Here is a 19,621-nt window from a genome sequence, read left to right on the forward strand (position 1 = left end):
AGTGAGGAAGGAGAATAATCAGATCATCATATCCATAAGATATTAAAGGAATTCAATTATTTGTTAGTTGATGCAAACATTAATATGTTCATTTTGACTTGTTAAATTCGGCAGATGGCCAGAATGCATCATCAAGGGTAATCCTTCCAGTAAATGACACAAGCTAATTATGGTTTACCAAGAGAGACAAAGTACCTTGACAATTATGGTTAAGTTTTATAAATTTGAGGTTTCACGTAGTAGATAGTGCAATCAGTATTTGTGGACAGAGTTAAGTATTGATAGAATTTTGGAATGACTCTTACATACATTATATGAAAAAGATTTAAAATAATTTTGGAATTCACTCTTGCATGCTAATATAATATCTAATATCCCACTGAAATAGCTAAACTTAAAAAAATCTGTATGTAAATATAGGTCATATAGAGTTGGTTCAAGCTGATATTTTAGATGTCAGTTCACGGTGGATTTCTATGGATAGAATTATAGCTTATTTAGATGTATACATTCAATTAAAATGTTGTAGTCTATATACAGAAAAGTTATTTTAGTTATGAGTTAGTACATTTCTTTTTCTTAGTACAGCCAATTCTTCTGGGCTTGGCCAGCAGAGGTTGACCTATGCTGGCTCTTTTATGCATGAGTAGTGTGGCTGTCAGGTTAACCATCAGGTCGGCTACATGGTGAATGATTTAGAACAGTCTCACTCACATCTCACATATTTGATCACTGAATGTCAATCGATTATATCACTTTTTCTCCACATGGCACCCATTATCCAGAAGACTAGCTTGTATTTATTTGCATTATAAATAGAGGGTTCTAAGTATAGCAAATTCTTGTGTGCAAGTATTTCTTAAGTGTCTGCCTGTGTCACATTTGATAAAGCAAGTTACCTTACAAGAGCATACAAACAGGTAAGGGAAGTTTGCTTTTTTTTTATTTTTATTTTTTTTAACCTGCTCCATACCTAACAATTTATTCTCTAGGATGCATGGACTCTCAGAAAAAGATATTGAAAATCGTCTACCTTTCTGAACAGTCACATATAAAAGGACCATAAATAATAATATCATACTGAAAATTATCTTCTTGATTTATTTCTTTAGAATTAAGATTTACCAGTCATAGAACTTCTTAGTATATTCCATCAAGTAAAAAAAACAGGATACTCTTTGTAAATGTAGTTTGCTTCATAGTCCTTAATCAAATCTTTCACAATTTTCTTTTTTTATAGTTATTTTTATATTTGTCCTCTCCTACAAATTGTGTATTCCTTGAAGACACAAACCAAATGATATACATCATTCTATCCATATTATAATGCCTGCTGCTTATGAAGTAACAATAAATGTTTGTTGAATTACTAACATTTATCTTAACAACATCAGTTACTTGACTTAACATGCTAATATTTATCTTTAAAAAGTAATGAAGTTCTTATTCATGAAATTCTTAGTGAATCCATGATGGAGTCATCACTATTATTATTTTTTTATAATAAATTTATTTTTTATTGGTGTTCAATTTACCAACAGACAGAATAACACCCAGTGCTCATCCCGTCAAGTGCCCACCTTAGTGCCCATCACCCATTCACCCCCACTCCCCGCCCTCCTCCCCTTCCACTACCCCTAGTTCGTTTCCCAGAGTTAGGAGTCTTTATATTCTGTCTCCCTTTCTGATATTTCTCACACATTTCTTCTCCCTTCCCTTATATTCCCTTTCACTATTATTTATATTCCCCAAATGAATGAGAACATATAATGTTTGTCCTTCCCCAATTGACTTACTTCACTCAGCATAATACCCTCCAGTTCCATCCACGTTGAAGCAAATGGTGGGTATTTGTCATTTCTAATGGCTGAGGAATATTCCATTGTATACATAAACCACATCTTCTTTACCCATTCATCTTTCAATGGACACTGAGGCTCCTTCCACAGTTTGGCTATTGTGGCCATTGCTGCTAGAAACATCGGGGTGCAGGTGTCCCTGCGTTTCATTGCATCTGTATCTTTGGGGTAAATCCCCAACAGTGCAATTGCTGGGTCGTAGGGCAGGTCTGTTTTTAACTCTTTGAGGAACCTCCACACAGTTTTCCAGAGTGGCTGCACCAGTTCACATTCCCACCAACAGTGTAAGAGGGTTTCCTTTTCTCCGCATCCTCTCTAACATTTGTGGTTTCCTGCCATGTTAATTTTCCCCATTCTCACTGGTGTGAGGTGGTGTCTCATTGTGGTTTGGATGTGTATTTCCCTGATGGCAAGTGATGCAGAGCATTTTCTCATGTGCATGTTGGCCATGTCTACGTCTTCCTCTGTGAGATTTCTCTTCATGTCTTTTGCCCATTTCCTGATTGGATTGTTTGTTTCTTTGGTGTTGAGTTTAATACGTTCTTTATAGATCGTGGATACGAGCCCTTTATCTGATATGTCATTTGCAAATATCTTCTCCCATTCTGTAGGTTGTCTTTTAGTTTTGTTGACTGTATCCTTTGCTGTGCAAAAGCTTCTCATCTTGATGAAGTCCCAATAGTTCATTTTTGCTTTTGTTTCTTTTGCCTTCGTGGATGTATCTTGCAAGAAGTTACTATGGCCGAGTTCAAAAAAGGGTGTTGTCTGTGTTCTCCTCTAGGATTTTGATGGATTCTTGTCTCACATTTAGATCTTTCATCCATTTTGAGTTTATCGTTGTGTATGGTGAAAGAGAGTGATCTAGTTTCATTCTTCTGCATGTGGATGTCCAATTTTCCCAGCACCATTTATTGAAGAGACTGTCTTTCTTCCAGTGGATAGTCTTTCCTCCTTTATCGACCATAAAGTTCAGGGTCCACTTCTGGGTTCTGTATTCTGTTCCATTGATCTATGTGTCTGTTTTTGTGCCAGTACCACACTGTCTTGATGACCACAGCTTTGTAGTACAACCTGAGATCTGGCATTGTGATGCCCCCAGATATTGTTTTCTTTTTGAAAATTCCCCTGGCTATTCGGGTTCTTTTCTGATTCCACACAAATCTTAAAATAATTTGTTCTAACTCTCTGAAGAAAGTCCATGGTATTTTGATAGGGATTGCATTAAACGTGTACATTGCCCTGGGTAACATTGACATTTTCACAATATTAATTCTGCCAATCATGAGCATGGAATATTTTTCCATCTCTTTGTGTCTTCCTCAATTTCTTTCGGAAGTGTTCTATAGTTTTTAGGGTATAGATCCTTTCTCTCTTTGGTTAGGTTTATTCCTAGGTATCTTATGCTTTTGAGTGCAATTGTAAATGGGATTGACTCCTTAATTTCTCTTTCTTCAGTCTCATTGTTAGTGTATAGAAATGCCACTGACTTCTGGGCATTGATTTTGTATCCTGCCACGCTACCAAATTGCTGTATGAGTTCTAGCAATCTTGGGGTGTAGGCTTTTGGGTTTTCTATGTAGAGTATCATGTCATCAGCGAAGAGGGAGAGTTTGACTTCTTCTTTGCCAATTTGAATGCCTTTAATGTCTTTTTGTTGTCTGATTGCTGAGGCTAGGACTTCCAGTACTATGTTGAATAGCAGTGGTGAGAGTGGACATCCCTGTCTTGTTCCTGATCTTAGGGGAAATGCTCCCAGTGCTTCCCCATTGAGAATGATATTTGCTGTGGGCTTTTCGTAGATGGCTTTTAAGATGTTGAAGAATGTTCCCTCTATCCCTACACTCTGAAGAGTTTTGATCAGGAATGGATGCTGTATTTTGTCAAATGCTTTCTCTGCATCTAATTAGAGGATCATATGGTTCTTGGTTTTTCTCTTGCTGATATGATGAATCACATTGATTGTTTTACGGGTGTTGAACCAGCCTTGTGTCCCGGGATAAATCCTACTTGGTCATGGTGAATAATTTTCTTAATGTATTGTTGGATCCTATTAGCTAGTATCTTGTTGAGAATTTTTGCATCCATGTTCATCAGGGATATTGGTCTGTAAATCTCCTTTTTGGTGGGGTCTTTGTCTGGTTTTGGGATTAAGGTGATGCTGGCCTCATAGAACGAATTTGGAAGTACTCCATCTCTTTCTATCTTTCCAAACGGCTTTAGTAGAATAGTATGGTTTCTTCTTCAAACGTTTGATAGAATTCCCCTGGGCAGCCATCTGGCCCTGGACTCTTGTGTCTTGGGAGGTTTTTGATGACTGCTTCAATTTCCTCCCTGGTTATTGGCCTGTTCAGGTTTTCTATTTCTTCCTGTTCCAGTTTTGGTAGTTTGTGGCTTTCCAGGAATGCGTTCATTTCTTCTAGATTGCCTAATTTATTGGCGTATAGCTGTTCATAATATGTTTTTAAAATCGTTTGTATTTCCTTGGTGTTGGTAGTGATCTCTCCTTTCTCATTCATGATTTTATTAATTTGAGTCTTCTCTCTCTTCTCTTTAATAAGGCTGGCTAATGGTTTATCTATCTTATTAATTCTTTCAAAGAACCAACTCCTGGTTTTGTTGATCTGTTCCACAGTTCTTCTGGTCTCGATTTTGTTGAGTTCTGCTCGAATCTTTATTAACTCCCTTCTTCTCTTGGGTGTAGGATCTATTTGCTGTTTTTTCTCTAGCTCCTTTATGTGTAAGGTTAGCTTTTATATTTGAGTTCTTTCCAGTTTTTGAATGGATGCTTGTATTGCAATGTATTTCCCGCTTAGGACTGCTTTTTCTGCATTCCAAAGATTTTGAACAGTTGTATCTTCATTCTCATTAGTTTCCATGAATCTTTTTAATTCTTCGTTAATTTCCTGGTTGACCCTTTCATCTTTTAGCAGGATGGTCCTTGCTCCACGTGTTTGAGGTCCTTCCAAACTTCTTGTTGTGATTTAGTTCTAATTTCAAGGCATTATGGTCTGAGAATATGCAGGGGACGATCCCAATCTTTTGGTATCAGTTCAGACCCGATTTGTGACCCAGTATGTGGTCTATTCTGGAGAAAGTCCATGTGCACTTGAGAAGAATGTGTATTCAGTTGAGTTTGGATGTAAAGTTCTGTAGATATCTGTGAAATCCATCTGGTCCAGTGTATCATTTAAAGCTCTCGTTTCTTTGGAGATGTTGTGCTTAGAAGACCTATCGAGTATAGAAAGAGCTAGATTGAAGTCACCAAGTATAAGTGTATTATTATCTAAGTATTTCTTCACTTTGGTTGTTAATTGATTTATATATTTGGCAGCTCCCACGTTCGGGGCGTATATATTGAAGATTGTTAAGTCCTCTTGTTGGATAGATTCTTTTACAATTTTCAACTTAAATATTTATTAACCTGGAATGAAAAACACCAGAAACTTGAAATATATGTTAACCTGGGAAGAAACCAGAATATGCAGAGAACTTTCATTTAAGCATACGATTAAATGAACTAAACAAACAAATTCAGTGAAAAATGTATGATATGCATTCAGAATTAAAGTAAAATTATTTACATTTAAAAAATCTAAAGAGGCTTTATCCTTTTCTGAAAGTTTACCCCCTGCCCTCACACAAAGGTTTACATAAGTCAAAAAGTTAAATAGCATACAGTTGTTTGGGTGCTACCTTTGAAGTAATAAAGCATACTGTTTTCATTTAAAATGTATTTCCCCCTAAATTTTCCTCTTATTTAAGGATTATTTAAGAACTGGAAAATCTCAGGGAAAAACTAGGCAAAAAGGATGTAGGAAGGATGATAAAGTGTTCCATGCTTCCAGGAAGGAATGAAAAGTCAGCCTGTTAATCGTGGATTGTGTTTATTCGGATGATGATATGTTCCTCAGCTTTCTTATTGGTACAGAAGATCTTACAGGGATGTGCTTCATGAGATTTATGTTTAAACAATTAGTCATTCATAATCGGCTATTGGCTGAAGAAGTTGCTTGGCCATCACTTAAGTAGGAATAAGAATGACAAATGCTTCCTGCTAGTAAACATCAGGACTGGGAAGCTGTCTCCTCATTTGACATTGAGTTAACTGTCAAAAACTTGGCTTATGATGAAGAAATCATCATAAACTAATCCATCAAATGTGCTAGACTCATGTTCTGCAGATGGACCTAACGTACAACTATGACCACTTAATTGGCTTTAGTGGATTCAATCACCAAACTCTTAAAATGAATATCCAATGTTCTCCATGGCCTATTATTTTCTAGTCTGGTATTTTACTATTTCTTCCATCCAACATTACTTTCCAAAGACACCAAACATTTATTGTAGCCCTGTTTATTTATTTTTTAAGATTTATTTATTTATTTATTTTATAGAAAACGCTAGGTAGAAGGAGAGGGAGAGAGAATCTCAAGCAGAATCCCAACTGAGTATGGAGCATGAAGCAGGGCTTGATCCTAGGACCCTGAGATCAGGACCTAAGCCAAAATCTAGTCAGATGCTTAAACGACTGAGCCACCCACGCACCCAACCATGGTTATTTTTAATACTACTGTCCTATATTCTTTATGCTTGAGTTAACTGGCTAACTCTCCACCACATTGCAGTATTAGAATATTCTGGATTTGACGATGTACAAATACTCCCCTCCTCCCCTATCTGTGGGGGTTTCCTTTCCAGGGTTTCAGTTTCCTGTGGTCCATCCTAATCTGAAAACAGATGATTCTTCTTCTGATGTATTATGAGAAGGTTAACAGTATCATGATGTTACATCACAATGGCTATGTCATTTGCCTCATTTCATCTCATCATATAGGTTGTTTTATCATCTCACATCATTAAAGAAGAAGAGTGATTATAGTACAGTAAGATATTTTGAGAAAGAGACCACATTCACATAACTTTTCTTACAGTGTACTGTTATAATTGTTTTATTCTATTTTTAGTTATTATTGTTAATCACTTACTATGCCTGATTTAAAATTAAATTTTATCATAATATGTATAGGAAAAAAATATAGTATATAGAGGTTTCATTACTCCCAAGTTTCAGCTATCTACTCGGGGTCTCAGAATGTATTCCTCATGGATAAGAGGGGATGACTGTACTTACCTTTACCAATGTGCTGCTAAATTAGCATCCTTTTATTTTATCTTAAAGGTCTCCTTTCATCATTTCTTGTAAGGAAGTACTAATGGTGATACATTCCCTCAGTTTGTGTTTGTCTGGGAAAGTTTCATTCTCCTTCATTTCTGAAGGATGCTATGCCCCATGAAGTTTTCTTATATTTAGTGTTATATTACATTAATTAAATTAATGAAAGAAAAAATATCCCCTTGTGTTTACATCTAAGGCTTTCTACATATAATTAACCATGTAACATGGTGTCAAAGGCTAAAGTATATTAGCTAGAATATCTAATCTAATTTCATGAAATTCTAGACAACGCTTAGATAGAGTAGAGAAAAGTGACTATAAACTCAGTCCTTGATCAGAATGCCCTTGTTTGAAAGATTTTAATACTTAAAATGATACAAATTTCATTTGGGATATTTAATTTCTTTTTTTCTTAAGTAATAAAATATTCATAAGTAATGTGGCAGAGGGAGTGATGAATGTCTTGAAAGAGATAATTCTTTTGGGAATAAGAATAGCTTATAATATTAATGTTATAAGCAATGAAGACCAGAGAAATACAGCTTTTGTCTTGTGATTTTCTGTGCTGTTTATTAATATAAACTTGATAGCTGTTCTCAGAGTTTGGAATGATTTTGATGATTGGCTGTCAATCATATATGAAAAACTATATTTCATACTGATGGTTACTAAGTAAAGCTGTATATTAGGGGCTTTTAAAATCCAGATTCTTTTGTTACAAGCACTAGCAAGATATTCAGACTTAAAACTTAGAAAATACCTAGTTTTCCCCCAAGTTTCCAGGTACTTTTGTGATCAAATTTTAACTGTTTTACCCTCAGCTCCTAGGCAATCCCTGGGAATTAGGAACTAATAGTAATTATTGAATGAATTAGCAAAATATAGGAATCATATTTTTATGTATCTCATCTTTTACTTACTAGCCAGACAGAATTGCCTCTTTAATTGTTACACACTTGCAAGTTATACTGGTCTATTATGAGTGGTATCTTTAAATGATACTTTCAAATTTTTCTTCTTTCCACTTCTCTTTCTTTTTTCTGAAGTGACATGTTCTTCTATATTTCATACTTTATATGGAGAGAGCACCAGTTAATCACCAAATGATAGATAATTAGATAATTGAATCATTTTGGGAATTTCTTCTCTCAAGCATTAGCAAAATTCCTAGCTGGAGGTTAAGAATAAAGTTTGTGGCCAGAAACTATGTCATGTGTTGCATACTAAAATAATAACGTTAAAGGGTACCTGAATGGCTTAGTCCATTCAGCATCTGAATCTTCCTTTTGGCTCAGGTCATGATCTCAGGGTCATGATTTCAAACCCTGCCTTGAGCTCCAGGCTGAGTGAGAGCCCGCTTAAGATTCTCTTTCTGACTCTCCCTCTACCCACTACCCTAACAAAACAAACAAACAAACAAAAAAAAAGGAAGAGGAAGAAGAAGAAGAAGAAGAAGAAGAAAAGAAAAAAATAGCATTAAGATGTTCTTTGACCAGCGTGCACAGAAGCACTCAAGTGTCTGTCATTCATCAGCCACCGTTCCAGAAATAGCACCACAGGGTATATGTAAATACACAGACTGTAGCAGATATATAGATAGGTTAATGTCCTATTTGTAAAATTATTTTTCCAAGTCCCACTGAAGATTACCAGTGAATAAGGCTATGGCATGTAAATACTATATAGGTAAAGCCTAGAACTAACATTGACTGGACTGTTTTCTCCCATTTTTCCCCTCATGGAGTTCTCAGATATCATTATACTCATCCACTGCTGAGGAAAGGTCAGTTGAAGAGAGCAGTATGGTTAATGATGGCACATACTTCCTCCAGCTCACCAGAGGGGCTGCCTAGTGTTGAGGTGATGAGAGGCAACCCTTAGAATATTCTCACCCCAGCCCCAATGTGAGGTATAGTCAACATTTCTTTTCCATCCTCCATATTCAAGCCAAAATGGTCTCCGTAAAGTCTGCTGCAATAGCTTCCCAGCCTCATTCTGTTTTCCCTCTTAACCTACATTAAATACAGCAGTTCATGTCCCCTCTTCAAAATATATATCCACAACTTATGTCATTCTTTTTTGGTCATTCTTTTTTGGTAGTTACTCATAATAATAAAAATAAAATCTAAGTTGTTAGTGTTTTCTATTTGGTGTGACTGTGGGCAACCTCTAAATATATTTCCTACCACTACTCTTCCGCTGGTCCCCTCTGCTCAATACTAATATTTGTTCTATTTCTCAGACACCCAGTCATGCTCCTCTTTTAGGTCTGCATCAATTGCCTCAGTCTGGATTGCTCAGCTCATTTCTGTCCCCATGTTCATATATCCACTTTCTTTAGGTCTTTGTTCAGATGTCACATCCTCATAGAATCCTACTTTGATTACCTTTACAACTAACTCTCCCATCTATTTCCATTCATTCCTTTATATTTTAGATTATTACTATGTAAAATTATAATATTTATTCACCATTTTATTTGCCTATTGTTTAGTTATTCAAAAACTTGAATTCCATAAGGACACAAATTTTAGAATTTGGTGGTTTTTATTATTTTTGTTTATAGATTTTTGTTCACTATAGTATTCTCAGCAACAATAATGAACCTCACAAATATTTCTTTTTTTAAAAAGATTTTACTTACTTATTTGAGGGAGGGAGGTCAGAAAGAGAGGTCAAGCAGACTCCATGCTGGACATGGAGCCCCACATGGGACTCTATCCTAGGACCTGAGCAGAAACCAAGATTCAGATGCTTAACTGACTGAGCCACCAGGCACCTCCCTCACAAACTTTTCAACCTAAAATAATATTTGTATAATGAATAACCTAGCCAACCTAGAAAGACCATGATCCCAAGAGAAAAGTTTCTCTAACTACTTTAGAGAACTACTAAACTACTCTAAACTCTACTAACTACTCTAACAACTTTAGGTCACAGATGTTATATTTAGGTATCACAAGAAAGACTATTTATATTTACTTAGTGACCTGAAATGACAGTGGCATTTTAATTTTAGGTAATCTGCATGAAGCTAATTTAGATCATTTAAAATTTTTCTGTTTCAGCAGTAATTTATATTTCAGGGTTTTTTTTTTTTTAATTTATTTCAGGTTTTTAATGTAGATTGCAAAGAACGTTATTCCTCAAAAAGGAAACATGTTTTGTGTTACTTGTTAATTATCCTTATTGGAATTAACTAAATATTTGAAATCAATTAGTAACATTTAAGGAATATAATTAAATTGTAAATTCTTTTCTGTTAAAAAAAATCAAATTCTTCATGTATTGCTATCTACACACTTGATAGCCACATGCAAAGAAACAACAGATTAAATTATTTCTAGCATGCATCTATGTTTAAATTCTCTTAGAATATTTTGACAGAAATTATAAAATTAATTATTGTTTTAAACATCAATCTTGAAATATAGGATCAGATTACCAGGTATTTCCAGAATGTTTTAAGTAAGATCATTATTCAAAATTTTTGCTTCATTAAACTATGATCATATACAGACTAGAGAGGAGTATTTAATGATAAATATGTGTACTGTGCAAATATTCATAGGAAAATACTTTACTGTGTACTTCACCCTGCAATATTTTAAAATAATTAACATTGTTCATTCTTAGCAGAAGGATTGATATTAGAAATTTCTTCCCACTTCTACTACTGGAAGAGTAGTATTTATTTGGAAGACTTAAGAACAATGAATGCAGAGCAATGTGTGTTTGTGTGTGCATATGACTGTGTGTCTGCACATGCCCCTGTTGGTAGAACAGCAAAATGATCCTGGGGAAAACATACTAAATCAGAATTTGCATTGTTGTAGTGGGTACTCTATTGCTAGGCCACTGGGAATGGTTGTGAAGGCTGTAGTCTGGAAAACTCCAGGAGGTATCTTTTTCATCAAGTTCTCAGCCAACATGGTGATGTGCAGTGTTCCCAGTAGTAGGCAGCTATGATCATTGCCAAGACCATCACTGAGTCATAGACAGTAACTGAATATCTTTGAATCAAGTTTGTTTGTTTTCTCTGTAAAACAAACAGTGTTAATAAAACACGATTACCTTATTTCAAAGTTCTTGAAAAGATAAAGGGGTGCCTGGGTGGCTCAGTCAGTTAAGCCTCTGACTCTTGATTTCTGCTCAGGTCATGATCTCAGAGTCTTGGGATTGAATGCCACATGGGACTCTCTGGCTCAGTGGAGAGTCTACTTGAGGACTTTCTCTCTCTCTCTCTTCCCCACACCCCCATCCCTCCTCCTACTCCTGCACTCTCTATATAAAAGTAAATAAATATTTTTTAAGGGAAGCTTTTGGAAAGATATAATAAAATTTAAAATAGAACAAAATATTTTGAAGCAAACCTGAAGTTAATATCAAGGTTAATATATAAATGTCAATCACTTTCCTCCATATCAGCAATTAACAAATAGACTTTGAAATTAAAATCTCAGTATCATTTGCTTTAGCACACTTAAAAATGAAATATATAGTTATAAATCTAACAAAATATGTACAAGATCTATAGAAGGGAAGGTTAAAAAACTCTTATAAAAAAAATCAAAGACCTAGATAATTGCAGAGATAGTCCATGTTTATGGACAGGAATATCATCAAGCTGACCATTCTTCTTAACTTGATTCATAGATTCAAGGCAATCCCAATCAAAGTTCCAACAAGTTATTTTGTGGATGTTGAAAAGCTTATTCTATGGAGTCAAAAAGTCTATTTTTTTGGAGAAGAAAACAAATAAAAAACAAGAATAGCTAACATAATAACCAAAGGATAAGAACAAAGTTGGAGGACTCTACCTAATTCCAAGATCTTACAATAAAGCTACAGTAACTAAAGCAGTATGATATTGGAGAACAAATGAACAAATAGATTAATGGAGCCAAATAGACAACCCAGAAACAGACCCATATATATATATATATATATATAGTCAACTGATATATAGACTATATATATATATATAGTCAACTGATCTTAGACAAAGAAGCAAAAGCAGTAAAACAGAGTAAAGATAATCTTTTCAACAAATGGTGCCAGAAAACCTAAAGATCCACATGCAAAAAGTACAAAAAATAAAAAATGGATAAATCTAGACAGAAACCCTACAATTTTCACAAGAATTAACTCAAAATAAATCATAGATCTAAATGTAAAATGCCAAGTTATAAAACTCCTGGAATATAACATAGGAGAAAACCTAAATTACTGTGGATATATCAAGAACTTTTTAGACATGAAACCAAAAGCACACACCACAAAAGAAATAATGGATAAGTGTACTTCATTAAAATCAAAAACTTCTGTCTGCAAAAGAAAATGCTAAGTGAATGAGAAGACAAGCCACAGACCAGCAGAAAATATTTGCTAAAGACACATATTATAAAGGGCTGTCATCAAAAATATGCAAATAACTATTAAACTTAACACGAAAACAACTCAATTTTAAAAATTGGCTACAGACCTTAACATCTCACCAGAAAAGATATAGAGATGATAAGCACATGAGAAGATGTTCCACAGCGTATGTCATTAGGGGATTGTAAATTAAAACAACAGTGAAATACCACTATGCTTTTATTAGAATGACCCAAATCTGACAAACAACATCAAATGTTAGCAAGGATGTGGAGCAAGAGGAACTCTTATTCGTTGCTGGCAGGAATGCAAAATGGTACGGCCACTTTAGAGGACAGTCTGGTGGTGTCTTACAAAATTAAACATACTTTCATTATATAATCTAGCATTCTTCTTAGTCTTTACACAAAGAAGTTGAAAACTATGTTCACACAAAGCCCTGAACGTGGATGTTTATAGAAGCTTTATTCATAATTTCCCAATCTTGGAAGTAATCAATGTGTCCAGTAGGTAAATGGAGAAATAGATGAAACAATGGAATATTATTTAGTAATAAAAGAAGGTGAAATATCAAGGCATGAAAAGACATAATGGAGGAACCTCAAATGCATATTTTGAAGCCAATCTAATAAGGTTGCATACTGTATAATTCTAAATATATAGTACTCTGGCAAAAGTAAATTTATTGAGACAGTAAAACAGCCAGCCAGTGGTTGACAAGATTGGGGATGGGTGGATGAATAGTCAGGACAAGGGAACTTTTTTAGGGCAATTAAAATACTCTGCATGTAACCACAATGGTGGATACATGCCATTATACATTTGTCACAGAATTTATAACACCAAGAATGAACCTTAATGTAACCTATGGACTTTGGGTAATTATTATTCATCAACTTAGAGCCGTCAATTGTAACAAATATACCACTATTGTGGGGAATGTTGCTAATAGGAGAGGCTGTGCATATGTCTGGGCAAGCAGTGCATGGAAAATCTCTGTGCCTCTTTCCCAATTTTGTTGCGGACCTAAAAGCACTCTAATGGAATAAAGTATTTAGCTTTTTTAAAAAAGCAATAGGGGACACCTGGGTGCCTCAGTGACTGAGCATCTGCCTTCAGCTCAGAGTGTGATCCTGGAGTCCAGAATCTAGTGCCATGTCAGACTCCCCATGGGAAACCTACTTCTCCCTCTGCCTATGTCCCTGCCTCTCTCTCTGCGTCTCTCATGAATAAATAAATAAAATCTTTAAAAATAAATAAATAAAATAAAAAAGAAATAGGATATAACCATTGAATATTTTAAATTGGTTAAGTTTGGACAGGTAGTTGGGGAAGCAAGCACTGAATGACATGGTAAGTTTCTCATTTGGAAAGATTACTATGAATACAGTATAAAGAACTGCACTGGAAAAAGAATATATTGGGTAGAGGCAAAAACTATCTATTCTGAAGAGAGTAACTTGTGTGTGGGATATAGTGATAGATCATCAATGTTAGAATGCAAGAGATATTAATGAGGTAATGAGGTAATGAGGAAAAGAATTGGTGCTGGGTCCCTATGTCAGTTTTAAGGAGAAAACTAGATATGTGTAGCTAGAAGTTTGGTGATTTTGTTTTCTGCTATATGAATCACTGGGAAATGACCAGGTTTGGCATAGGAGAAGAGGGAATGAATATCATGAGGACAATTTTGGGCATGTTGAGATTAAAGAATGGAATGGAATTGGAAATGTTGACATGAGTCTAGGAACGAAGAAAGGTTTTGACCAAAGATGAAAATTTGGTAGTTACTGGTATGTTGAGGGTTAGTAAAGCACTGCTTTGAATAGAATGTCTATAGAGGAGAACAGAAAGGAAATTACCTGGACGCAAGCCTCACAGAAACCTAGCTTTCAATGGTTAATTAATGGTGAAGAAGGATGTGGCCATAATGGTGAATGAAAGGAGAGTTAGAAGTAAAATTCTGTAAGGAGCCAAGTGAGGTGTTCTGTTAGGAGCAGAGCGTGGTTAACAGGGTTAAACAGTGCTCAGAGCCCCTTTATGATGAGAAGGGACACGTGGTCCTTGACTTCTGGCCCAACTCTAAGAAAACATTCCATTCTGCTTGTTATAAAAGCCTATAAGTCAAAGGTAACATGCCACCTAGAACTGGAACATGTAGTTAAACAGATATAGAGGATTACTTGTTTTTGAGAAAATCAGAAGGAATAGCATTGCATGTGAAGTTATATCATTTTAACAGTTCACTTATGCAAACTCAGTACCTGCAGTAGGCACACAATTCATAGGCTTGCATTACATGTGGCATTTACATTTTAAGGAAAATGTAAAATCATTAGGAGTGATATTAACTCATTAATAAAAATGGTTGATTAGTAATCAGAAGCATTTTCATGGAAATGACAACAAATGCATATTAGGTTCGAAGACAGATGAAATCTGCCAAAGCAAATCAGTTTGGGTGGATTATTCCCTCATCACTGTCTGTTTTTAATGCAGAATTTATGTCTTTATCTTCTCAGAGAAGACTAAAATGAAAACACCTAAAGGTGAATTGTAAAAGAAATAGGAAAATAAGAGAGTAGATAATAGATTATTCCCAGTTTATGCTTTCTCTTCTTTTTTTTTATTTTTTTTATTTTTTAAATTTTTTTTTTAATTTTGTTTTTTTTTTAATTTTTTTTTTTATTTATTTATGATAGTCACAGAGAGAGAGAGAGAGGCAGAGACACAGGCAGAGGGAGAAGCAGGCTCCATGCACCGGGAGCCCGACGTGGGACTCGATCCCGGGTCTCCAGGATCATGCCCTGGGCCAAAGGCAGGCGCTAAACCGCTGCGCCACCCAGGGATCCCCTCTCTTCTTTTATAAGTCAAACACAAAGCAATGGTGGAGTTGCTCAGGGGATAAGGAGACCTCCTGTATACTTAGCATCCTTGCATCAATATTTGAGGAGCGTAAAATATCCTGTTATTATAAAAGTGAATAAGAAACAATCCTCTACATATATATCAATGCCATCTTTATATTATTAATTCATTGCAAGAAAAATATATTACATTTGTTCTTGTAAACACAGAAATTTTAATATGATGGCATATTGGAATTCTGCAGAAGATAAAAAGGCACATAATTTCATAGATTTGCTTCTGTATCTTTGATAAATTTTAAGATCAAAACTTAAAATAACTATCTTAGAAATTTTGTCTTGTTTATGAACCATAGTGGTTTGCATGATCTAGTCAAAATGTTTCCTTGAATTACATATTGTGTTTATACAAGACAAAATAATAAAATAATAAAATAAAATAAAATAAAATAAATAAAATAAAATAAAATAATAAAAATGAAATAAAATAAATTACAAGAGGAAAGCAACATAAAGATGCACAATGGCATGACTTTTCCCATGATCAAGGAGAGAAGTACAAAAATGTCCAAGTTTTCACAAGTAAACCTGCTTTGAGTTCACTTTGGTTTGAATTTTAATTTTAATCCTAAAGTCTTAATCTCCTCATCTCTAAGTTTCCTTTTAATATTCAAAGCTTCACTCTCCCTTTATATATATAAAGTCCCCCAATCTCATACCTCTATCAAGTGTTCTAGAATATACTCCTTAAATCTAACAGCTGAGGAAAAAAAAAAAGACTGTTTCCCAGGACCCTTAAGGACCCCTCACAGCTCACTAATTCCAGCAACACATTCCCAGGCAGTCCTTCTTGCAGAGTTTCTCTGCTGTGGTTTCAAGCACCTTCATTTTCACATCCTGATTACAATTTTTTTAATCTTTTGAGGGTTTCTCCTTATTTCTTGTGTGTGTAATTATAATTGTAATGGGTTTTTTTCTCCCTTGTATAAAAACTGCCCTTGCTGCACTTGCTCAATAAAAAAAAACATTAATTTTCAGAAGCTGTGCAATCCAAACTCACATGAGGAAGTTAGGCAATGGTTTTCTGGTTATCTCACACTATGAAGAATCAAAAAAATAGATACCTACAGTGGTTCACATTATTATGCATTTATTGTTAGTTCACTTCCTTCACTCTTGGCTTTCAAATGAGGCATTTAAGAGTCTATTAGAAATAAGAACGAGGCACATTGCTGAGGCATAAGTGGCTACTACTCTAGCCACACATGTAATTATTTCTAATAATACTACACCCAGTTCTTAGAGTCCCATTCTATGTTCAGGTTCTAAAGAGAGGGGAGGTCTTACCCCTGTAATTACACATGACTTCTCTACACATAAATGAAAATGACGTTCCACATTCTTCAACATTTTGAAAATTTTTTTTTTTCATTTTGAAATTTTTTTATTGGAGTTCCATTTGCCAACATATAGCATAACATCCCGTGCTCATCCTGTCGGGGTCCCCCCTCAGTACCCATCACCCAGCCCCCCCGCCCCCCCACCGTCCACCTCCCTTTCCACCACCCCTTGTTCCTTTCGCAGAGTTAGGAGTCTCTCATGTTCTGTCTCCCTCACTGATATTTCCCACTCATTTTCTCTCCTTTCCCCTTTATTCCCTTTCACTATTTTTCATATTCCCCAAATGAATGAGATCATATAATGTTTGTCCTTCTCCAACTGACTTACTTCACTCAGCATAATACCCTCCAGGTCCATCCACCCCGAAGCAAATGGTGGGTATTTGTGGTTTCTAATGGCTGAGGAATATTCCATTGTATACATAGACCACATCTTCTTTATCCATTCATCTTTCATGGACACCGAGGCTCCTTCCACAGTTTGGCTATTGTGGACATTGCTGCTAAAAACATTGGGGTGCAGGTGTCCCAGCATTTCACTGCATCTGTATCTTTGGGGTAAATCCCCAGCAGGGCAATTGCTGGCTCGTAGGGCAGATCTATTTTAACTCTTTGAGGAACCTCTACACAGTTTTCCAGAGTGGCTGCACCAGTTCACATTCCCACCAACAGTGCAAGAGGGTTTCCCTTTCTCCACATCCTCTCCAACATTTGTTGTTTCCTGTCTTGTTAATTTTCCCCATTCTCACTGGTGTGAGGTGGGATCTCATTGTGGTTTTGATTTGTATTTACTTGATGGCAAGTGATGCAGAGCATTTTCTCATGTGCTTGTTGGCCATGTCTATGTCTTCCTCTGTGAGATTTCTGTTCATGTCTTTTGCCCATCTCATGATTGGATTGTTTCTTTGCTGTTGAGTTTAATAAGTTCTTTATAGATCTTGGATACTAGCCCTTTAACTGATATGTCATTTGCAAATATCTTCTCCCATTCTGTAGGATGTCTTTTAGTTTTGTTGACTGTTTCTTTTGCTGTGCAGAAGTTTTTTTTTTATCTTGATTAAGTCCCAATAATTCATTTTTGCTTTTGTTTCTCTTGCCTTCATAGATGTATCTTTCAAGAAGTTGCTGTGGCCAAGTTCAAAAATCATGTTGCCTGTGTTCTCCTCTAGGATTTTGATGGATTCTTGTCTCACACTTAGATCTTTCATCCATTTTGAGTTTATCTTTGTGTCTGGTGTAAGAGAATGGTCTAGTTTCATTCTTCTGCATGTGGCTGTCCAATTTTCCCAGCACCACTTATTGAAGAGACTGTCCTTTTTCCAGTGGATAGTCTTTCCTGCTTTGTCAAATATTAGTTGACCATAGAGTTGACGGCGCATTTCTGGATTCTCTATTCTGTTCCATTGACCTATGTGTTTGTTTCTGTGCCAGGACCACACTGTCTTGATGATCACAGCTTTATAGTAAACCTGAAATTGGCATTGTGATGCCCCCAGCTCTGGTTTTATTTTTCAATATTTTCCTGGCTATTAAGATTATTTATTCCAACTCTCTGAAGAAAGTCCATGGTATTTTGATAGGGATTGCATTAAATGTGTAAATTGCCCCGGGTAACACTGACATTTTCACAATATTAATTTTTCCAATCCATGAGCATAGAATATTTTTCCATTTCTTTGTGTCTTCTTCAATTTCTTTCAGAATTATTCTGTAGTTTTTAGGGTATAGATCTTTTACCTCTTTGGTTAGGTTTATTCCTAGGTATCTTATGCTTTTGGGTGCAACTATAAATGGGATTGATTCCTTAATTTCTCTTTCTTCAGTCTCATTGTTAGTGTATAGAAATTCCACCGATTTTGAATCCTGCCACACTGCCAAATTGCTGTATGAGTTCTAGCAATCTTTTTTTTTTTAAGATTTTATTTATTTATTTATGAAGGACACAGAGAAGAGAGACAGAGGCAGAGACATAGGCAGAGGAAGAAGCAGGCTCTATGCAGGGAGCCTGATGTGGGACTTGATCCCGGGTCTCCAGGATCATGCCCTGGGCTGAAGGCAGGTGTTAAAGCGCTGAGCCACCCAGGGATTCCCGAGTTCTAGCAATCTAGTGCTGGAGTCTTTTGGGTTTTCTATGTACAGTATCATGTCATCGGCATAGAGGGAGAGTTTGACTTCTTCTTTGCCAATTGGAATGCCTTTAATGTCTTTCTGTTGTATGATTGCTGAGGCTAGGACTTCTAGTACTAGGTTGAATAGCAGTGGTGACAGCAGACATCCCTGTCGTGCTCCCAGTGTTTCCCCATTGAGAATGACATTTGCTGTGGGCTTTTCGTAGATGGCTTTTAAGATGTTGAGGAATGTTCCCTCTATCCCTACACTCTGAAAAGTTTTGATCAGGAATGGATGCTGTATTTTGTCAAAATGTTTCTCTGCATCTATTGAGAGGATCATATGGTTCTTGTTTTTTCTCTTGTTCATATGATCTATCACGTTGATTGCTTTACAAGTGTTGAACCAGTCTTGCATCCTGGGGATAAATCCCATTTGGTCATGGTGAATAATCTTAACATACTGTTGGATCCTATTGGCTAGTATCTTTTTCTTTTTTTAAGATTTTATTTATTTATTCATGATAGTCACAGAGAGAGAGAGAGAGAGGCAGAGACACAGGCAGAGGGAGAAGCAGACTCCATGCAGGGAGCCCGACGCGGGATTCAATCCCGGGTCTCCAGGATCGCGCCCTGGGCCAAAGGCAGGCACTAAACCGCTGCGCCACCCAGGGATCCCTATTGGCTAGTATCTTGTTGAGAATTTTTGCATCTGTGTTCATCAGGGTCTATAATTCTCCTTTTTGGTGGGGTCTTTGTCTGGTTTTGGAATCAAGGTGATGCTGACCTCATAGAACGAGTTTAGAAGTATTCCATCTCTTTCTATCTT

At 35.9% G+C, this 19,621-nt stretch overlaps 1 long non-coding RNA gene across 2 annotated transcripts in view; it reads left to right on the forward strand.

Moving 5' to 3' along the window:
* LOC118353567 (uncharacterized) overlaps positions 1-19,621 on the forward strand; it is a 37,566-nt gene that overhangs the window by 7,420 nt on the left and 10,525 nt on the right. The window lies entirely within an intron of this gene.

This window comes from Canis lupus, chromosome 38 (assembly GCF_003254725.2).
Source record: "Canis lupus dingo isolate Sandy chromosome 38, ASM325472v2, whole genome shotgun sequence".
In the NCBI taxonomy this organism is placed as follows: domain Eukaryota; kingdom Metazoa; phylum Chordata; class Mammalia; order Carnivora; family Canidae; genus Canis; species Canis lupus.